Raw genomic sequence first — 6956 nt, 5'->3', positions numbered from 1 at the left:
GGCACGACTTGGCTTCATTTATTTTTTATGTTTTGATGGTAATTTACCATGGCATAAAATTGTTTTGCATTAAACTACACTCATGAATCAAGAGTCTTTTCCATTAACAAGATACATTTAAAGAATAAGCCCTCCTACAAATCAAGTATTTTGTGTCAGTTTCTGTAATTATTGTTTGGAAAAAACTGGTACAATGGCACCGTGAATTATTTCAGCACATAGATGATTTAGACAAATAGAACAGAAATATTAATATAACTGGTACTGTGCTAAATTACCTGGCAGAGGCCACGGTTTAGGGTCTGTTACTCTCTTAAGTGGAAAAAGAGAGTTTTAGTTTATGCTGATTTGGATTGCAACAGTATTTTTTAAAGAGATTTCTCTTTAAAAATCATTAGGAAATTATTCAGGGCTACCTTAGCTCTCTAGCTGGGAAGCAGAGTAATATCTAATGACTGGAGCCCCTAGCTGCTTTAACACCAATCTATTTTTTAAAATATATATATATATTTATTGTTATGTCTTAAATATTTATGTATGTATATGTTTATATGTGTGTAGTGGTTTGGTTCAAAATATCCATTACTTACTTATTTTGCTTCTGTGAGATAAGAATTAGGAGAAAGCAAAGCAGGCACAAAACTTAAAATAATATAAAGAAGTTTATTAACAGACCTAAAAGAAAGAAAGAAAAAAAATCAGACTGAACCTTCAGAACACTTCTCTTCCCCCCACCTTTCTCCCTTCTGCCACTGACAATGTAAAAAGACAACCCTTGAGATTTTCAGTCAGGTTACCACTTCTGTAATAACCTTGTTCAGTTCACTTAGGGAGAGGAGTCTCTCTTGCTCATGCTATGGAGACATCTCCATAAGAAGTTCTCTCATGGCTTCAGTATCACAGCGAGACAGCTGCCCGAGTTGGTTCTCTACTTGCATGTGAAAGTCCCTTCCCCCGACTTACAGCTTTCCCCACAACAGTTTTCAAGGGTCCAATCTTTAGCTAATGGGGTACCATTTCAAGGATGAGCTGTTCACAAACAAAGGTTCTCTTCACTTATCTCTGGGAGCATCTTCAGCTCCAGGAACAGAGGCCCTCCTTCTCCCCTGGGAGCAAGGGTCCTCATCACTTTCATCTCTAGGAACAAAGGTCTTCTCCTTCCCTGGGAGCAAGGGTCCTCAAAAAATTACAACTACTGTCATTTGCTTATTTCAGCACAGATACTTTTGCTCACAATTCCAATTTGAATGCTCCACCCCCCCATGCTTTCATGAAATTACAACGGGTACTCTGATGTATCATAGCCCATCACCATAGCTTTACAATAGAATTTCAGCTTCTAAGCTTAAAGCATCTCCTCTTTCTCCTCCCTCAGGGTTTCAGCTCTTCCTTCTTTACTGACTTTGGTGTCTCTTAATTTTTTCATGTGCCTTCACCTTCCCTCTTCCTCTGACTCAGGAGAGGATTGATGTCTGCAGGCTTCATCTGTTCTGGAGGAAACTTACAGCACTAAAAGGGTTAATCTCACCTGGGCCCTGCAGCTGGAGTTCTTCGCTTATCACTGTTGGTCACATGATCTTTGCTGGGCAGCGGGGCATCCTCAGATGAATCTTCGGCCGAACTGGAGGGGGTGGGGGTGGGAAGCCGGGCTGTGCTGCCTGCAAGGAGTGGGGAGCCGCAGATGGAACAGGGCCACGCCACAGCCAACCTGGCCTGTCTGAGCAGGGCCTGGCCCGGCCCCGCTGGGCCACCTGCAGGCCCCCCCAAATTACCTGTCCAAAAGCCAGAAGACAAGAGAGCCTTCCCAGGCTCTGTTCGTTTTTAAATGTGGATCACAGAGGCATGCAAAGCTTCTTAAGTGGCTTAAAAAGTTGCCAATATTCAAACTAACCAGTTGATAGGTTCTGTTAGGTCATAGAGGAAGCTGTAAGCACCTCTTTGCAAGAGAATCACTTCTGCAGCTACGCTAGACCATGACAATGTGTATGTAAATAAAATGTTTGGAGAACCTTGTTGAGCTTTTTTCAGTTGATTTCAATGTTGACATTATTTTTGCACTATCTGCAATAGTTGTGCATTATTGACAGGAGTTCAGTACATCACATAATTATAAATAACAAAATTACTACGTTAGTTCTCTTGTAATTTTTAAAATTTGTTGCTGTCTTTTCTTTGTCCCTGTGATTTCAGCAGATTAGTTAATGCAGCAGGAAGGATGGGTGAAAATCAGACTGTACATTTTTGGCTTTCATCAAACACTTGAAAATGAGTAGCTGAGGCACTGGAAATACTGATTTTATTCCTCTCCTTGCAAACTTTGCAGTTTTTTACTATCCGTCTTTTAACTTGCTGTAATATATTAATGAATATGCTTATGAAACATTTAAGATTTGATTGTTAAGAGCATATATGGCAAAATTCTGACAACAGAACATTTTCTTCCATAATAATAATAAAGACAAGACTCCTTATTCTAAAAGCAAATGGCTAATATTAAACAGGGATATTTTAGAAGTGATGATGAAATGTAGTAAGTCTTGCTGTAGCTGACATGGTTTCAGTGGCTGATGGTTAAGCTAAGCCCATTTGTTTTCAGAATGCTAATATTTTTTAGATTTTGTCAGCAATTCCCTCCAGTCAAGATTTAACTGGAGCTGCCTGGTGTCCTCAGAGTTGTCTGAGGCAATCGATATCTTTTTCTCTTTGCAATCAGTTTTAGTTTTCAGGAGTGAGTCAGAAGGCAGTCTTTTCCTCAATGCAAGTAAAGTGATCCCTCCTTATACCTGCAGACTGACATCAAAGCGCTGAGAAATGAGAACAAGCCCATTTATCTCAGTAGGTGTTAACTTACATGCCCCAAAATGATTGCTTCACATCAAGTTTCTCAACATGCCTTAACATTTCAGTGTAGTCGAATATATAAGGCCATAACTGCTGGCTGGCTGCTTGTAGGATAATGGAGGACTAGCTTAGGCCACAGAGGATATGGGATCAGACTGTTTCATCTTGGAATCTAACCTGAGCTGCTATTTCTCTGTTGGATACTTTAAGGGAGTGGGAGCAAGCATTGCTCTATTAGTTACTCAGTTCCTTTTAAAGATCTTAAGTGGAAGAGCGAGAAGTATTTTCTGTTCTCTTTGCTTCAGTTCACTTCTTGTGTGGCTTCTGATATTTTCATTCTTGGAGTGAATGCCCGGGCCTTAAAATGTGTTATTTTCCGGCCTGACTAGAATTCTGTCCAAATCACTAGAGCAGAGATCCCAAGACTGAGGAGCACTGAGGCCATATGTTATGATTGTTGCTCAACATGCTTTTTTTAATTGCTTATCATGAGACTGTGGAACAACCTGGTCTGAGACCTGTCAGTCAGCACATGCAATAGCATCAGAAGCCAGTCCTCAAAGGCCAGCACCAATATGAGAAACTGATTCTGCTGTTAGGGCTCCTGCCCTCTGTGGTGCAGTCGAACCAGAAATTGAAACAATTGAAGAGAATAATTGATGTTTTTATTGCATTAAATTTGAAAATAAAAGATGCTGCTTTTTTTACTGTATGTGAACATATGAATATAGACAAATTTCTTATCAAAGAGACACTTTCAAGAAGAAATTCAAGACATGAAAATTTGTGAGCTCACCCTTATCTGGAAATCTTTGTGAAATTGAAGACCTCTCTTGTGTGTATATATCTCTTTCTTATGAACTCCTGGGGAGGCTTACAGATTGACGTCTCTGCAAAGCATGTTTAATGCTGAGGGCTGAAATTTCCATTCTATTTTTTTTTGAGTTGGCCTCTTTGATGGTTACAAGAATTTCCTGGTAGGTTTACTATATGTCTCAGTTGGGCTACCCTTCCTGCTCTCAAAGGATTAATTGGAACTCTCCTTCCGCTTTGAGTGGTTAATAAAACATGGGTCTGAAAAGCAAATCAATTCACCTGATTCCCCTGCCTAGGTAAAAGCTGTAAAGCACAAATTCTAGAAATTTGAGAAAACACAAAAAACAAGCAATCTGTCTGCCACTTCACTCTAAAATGAGATTCCTGAAATGTATGACAATTAGCTATAATGGATGTTCTGCCAAAGCCTAATACAGAGCTGTGGGTTTTTTTCCCTGATGATGTTTAACTGCAGCTAAATATGCCAAGCTGACATTTGCCTGCAATTACCATGGAGCCATATTGAGATCTTCACTCTCTGAAGAGATTTTGAATGACTACAGCATCTTCTAGGATAACATCTTGTTTTCATTAATCTTTGTAGTGACTTTTGCTGCTGGCAAACCATGACTTAAACACAGCTTCCATCTCACTTTGGGAGTTTGCATAACTTCTTCTGTTAAATAAATTTTTTTAAAAAATTATATATGTATATACACGTATACATAAAGAAACTCCTGAATGGAATTTCAAACATGAAGCATTAATAAATAATAAGATGATCTAAGGTCGTCACAGAGTAGGCCCTTCAAAGCTTTTATTCTACATCCTTTGTTGCAGTGTGGCCTAACAAACTGTGTGGGTATCTAAATATTAGGTAATACAAATCACCTTAAAACTCTAAGTCCGTGCATATTTTGACTATAGATGAACTCAAGACTGATGTCATACTCTCAAGTTATGAGAATGATGTGGAGAGAAAGGCACACAGAAATTTTCTGTTTTCTCTTCTGCCCAGGCGTGCTCAGTATTTTGAAATACGGAAATTACTTTCTAATTTACTGGAAAATAAAACTATTTGTCTGACAAAACTTGTTCAGCCATTGTAATGTCTGCCAATAGGTGTTCAGTCTGAAAGCACAATCAATAATATTAGCGGAATATCACTATCTGAAGAAACCATTAACATGGGTTTGTATTAAAACAACAACAAAAAAAAAAAAATAGAAAAAAAAAAAAGAAAGCACTGGACTTTCCTAACAGATGACTGTCCCCCATTACTTTACAATTGCCTTTAAAGGGTGAAATACAGGACAGCTGTTTCTAATCAAGAATATTAATCAGAAATCAGCAAGCTTCCTAACAAACAGCAGAAAAAGACATGATCTAGGTAATAGGCAGATACATATTTGAGGAGGCAGAAGATTAGACTTTTAGAAAGGAAGGAAAACACAGTGTGTATGTAGTTATATCATCTGTGTTATATATGGCAGGAAAAATTTTAGGAAGGATACATCTATTCTGCAGTCACATTTGCTGATTTGGGGATTCTAAATGCTTCCTTCCCCTTGTCCTGATTCATTAAAATAATCAAGAAAGGCTGGTTTGTTGATTTCTACTTAAGAGAAAACTCAGGCTTAGCAGAAGCAACCTGGTATGTGGTAGAATTTGCTGGTTTACATACTATAGATTATGCATGATTTGTGTTCCTCATTTTACTAGCTGTAAAAACAAGGTCTACCTCGCTTCAAGTTGTAGATAATATGTTAAAGATGGTGAACAGCTCAGGTGGGGATATAGAAGCTGTAGAACTAACAGAGGGACACTCCTCACTTCTGAGCAGCAGTTTCAACACAGCCATCACACATTGAGACATAGACTTTTTTACTAATACATTGTGACAAAACCCCACTCTGGCCAGATCCTTGAAGCGGAACTGTCTGCAACTTTTCCTTAAAGTGACATTACCAAAGATCACTAATGACTTTCCAATTACTAAAACACGGTCTTAATCTCAGCACAAGGAACAAAGAAACTTTTGAAATAGAGAGAAGTCAGATTTGCTGGCTAAGACATTAAAAGGTCTGACCAAAATAAAAACCAACCAAAAACTACAACCCCTAGTTCTTACACTTTTCTAGGATGACTTTCCAATAACTTTCTTTTTCTTTTTTTAATTCTGTGCCATGCAGTTGGTTATGTTCTTATATTGTCTTATCATATCTTCACTGTCTTAGTGGTACTTTACATCTCTCTTTGTCCATAAGATCCCTCTCCTGCAATCTAGAAGTTTTCCCCCAGCTGGTCATTCTCAGTGGCTTCCAGGCGCAGCTCAGTCTTTGATTCATTTAGTTATGCAGTTTTCGTTGCTCTAGGACAAAACAGTGAGCAGACGGCCGCCCTCACTGGTGATGAGTACCTTTTAAAACAAAATATACTGTAAACTGTAATCCAGTCTATCATGGACACTATGTCTGTCAGTGAAGTTTTCATGGAGTTTATTATTTTATCTTGAATCTTCAGTCAGCCACCAAGAGCAGCACCAAGCTTCTTATAAGTGGGTTTGGATGCAAATGCACAGAAAAACTGCTGGAGTTACACGTGGCCTGGAATGCATGCATCACATCAGGCAATGCAAATTTAAGGTATGTAGCGCATATTTCTTAAGTATTCATTCTGAAAAGATTAGAGTTTTTCATTTTTATTCAACCAACAGAAAAATATATTTCATGATCTAGTCATCCTGTATTTTGGTTGAGGCTGGCTCTTCTGGAAAAGATTTTGTGTGACCTTATATTCTACTGAAATGTGTTTAAGATGTTGAGGCTTCTGGCACTACATATGAGGTTCAAGAAACATTGGTGTGTGAAGAGTTGAAATATGAGAATAGAAGAAAGGAGGTGTTGAAAGGCAAAGTGAGCTGTCTAGAGTGGCACATGAGATCGGAGAGGTAGAATGAGGTAGAATAAGAATCAATATTTTAATTTATATACAATGAAGTTGCTTCAGGAGAAAAAGTCCACCTGGGTCTTATCACAAGCCTTGCTATTTCAGACATAAGCATGTTGTTTTTATTACTTTAACCCCAAAGAAACATGAAATTATAAAAAGTCCAGTATTGATACAGTTCATCATTTTAGAGGAACGCCTTTGCTGGTGAAATCATCCACGTGGTCAGGCTATATGACTTCAATGGCCAAATGGGTGGGAATCTTATAGATACACCCCACTGGTAGAGCCAGTTAAAGACCTTTATATTAGTCTACCTGATGAATATGTTGGATAATGGCTCTTGGGGC

The 6956-nt window shown here is 38.5% G+C and overlaps 1 long non-coding RNA gene across 1 annotated transcript; it reads right to left on the bottom strand.

The window, feature by feature from the left end:
* Positions 1-1020: 1020 nt before the first annotated feature.
* LOC121665274 lies at positions 1021-1168 on the bottom strand. Its single transcript, XR_006016308.1, has 2 exons — positions 1130-1168; positions 1021-1072 (listed from the first exon to the last, which is right to left on the bottom strand). It is a non-coding gene; the product is annotated as an uncharacterized LOC121665274 (long non-coding RNA).
* Between the last annotated feature and the right edge of the window lie 5788 nt (positions 1169-6956).

This window comes from Corvus kubaryi, unplaced genomic scaffold (assembly GCF_017639235.1).
Source record: "Corvus kubaryi isolate FWS band 111438036 unplaced genomic scaffold, C.kubaryi_AGA036_p1.0 132, whole genome shotgun sequence".
NCBI lineage: Eukaryota > Metazoa > Chordata > Aves > Passeriformes > Corvidae > Corvus > Corvus kubaryi.
This window is presented reverse-complemented; position numbering and strand designations above follow the sequence as displayed.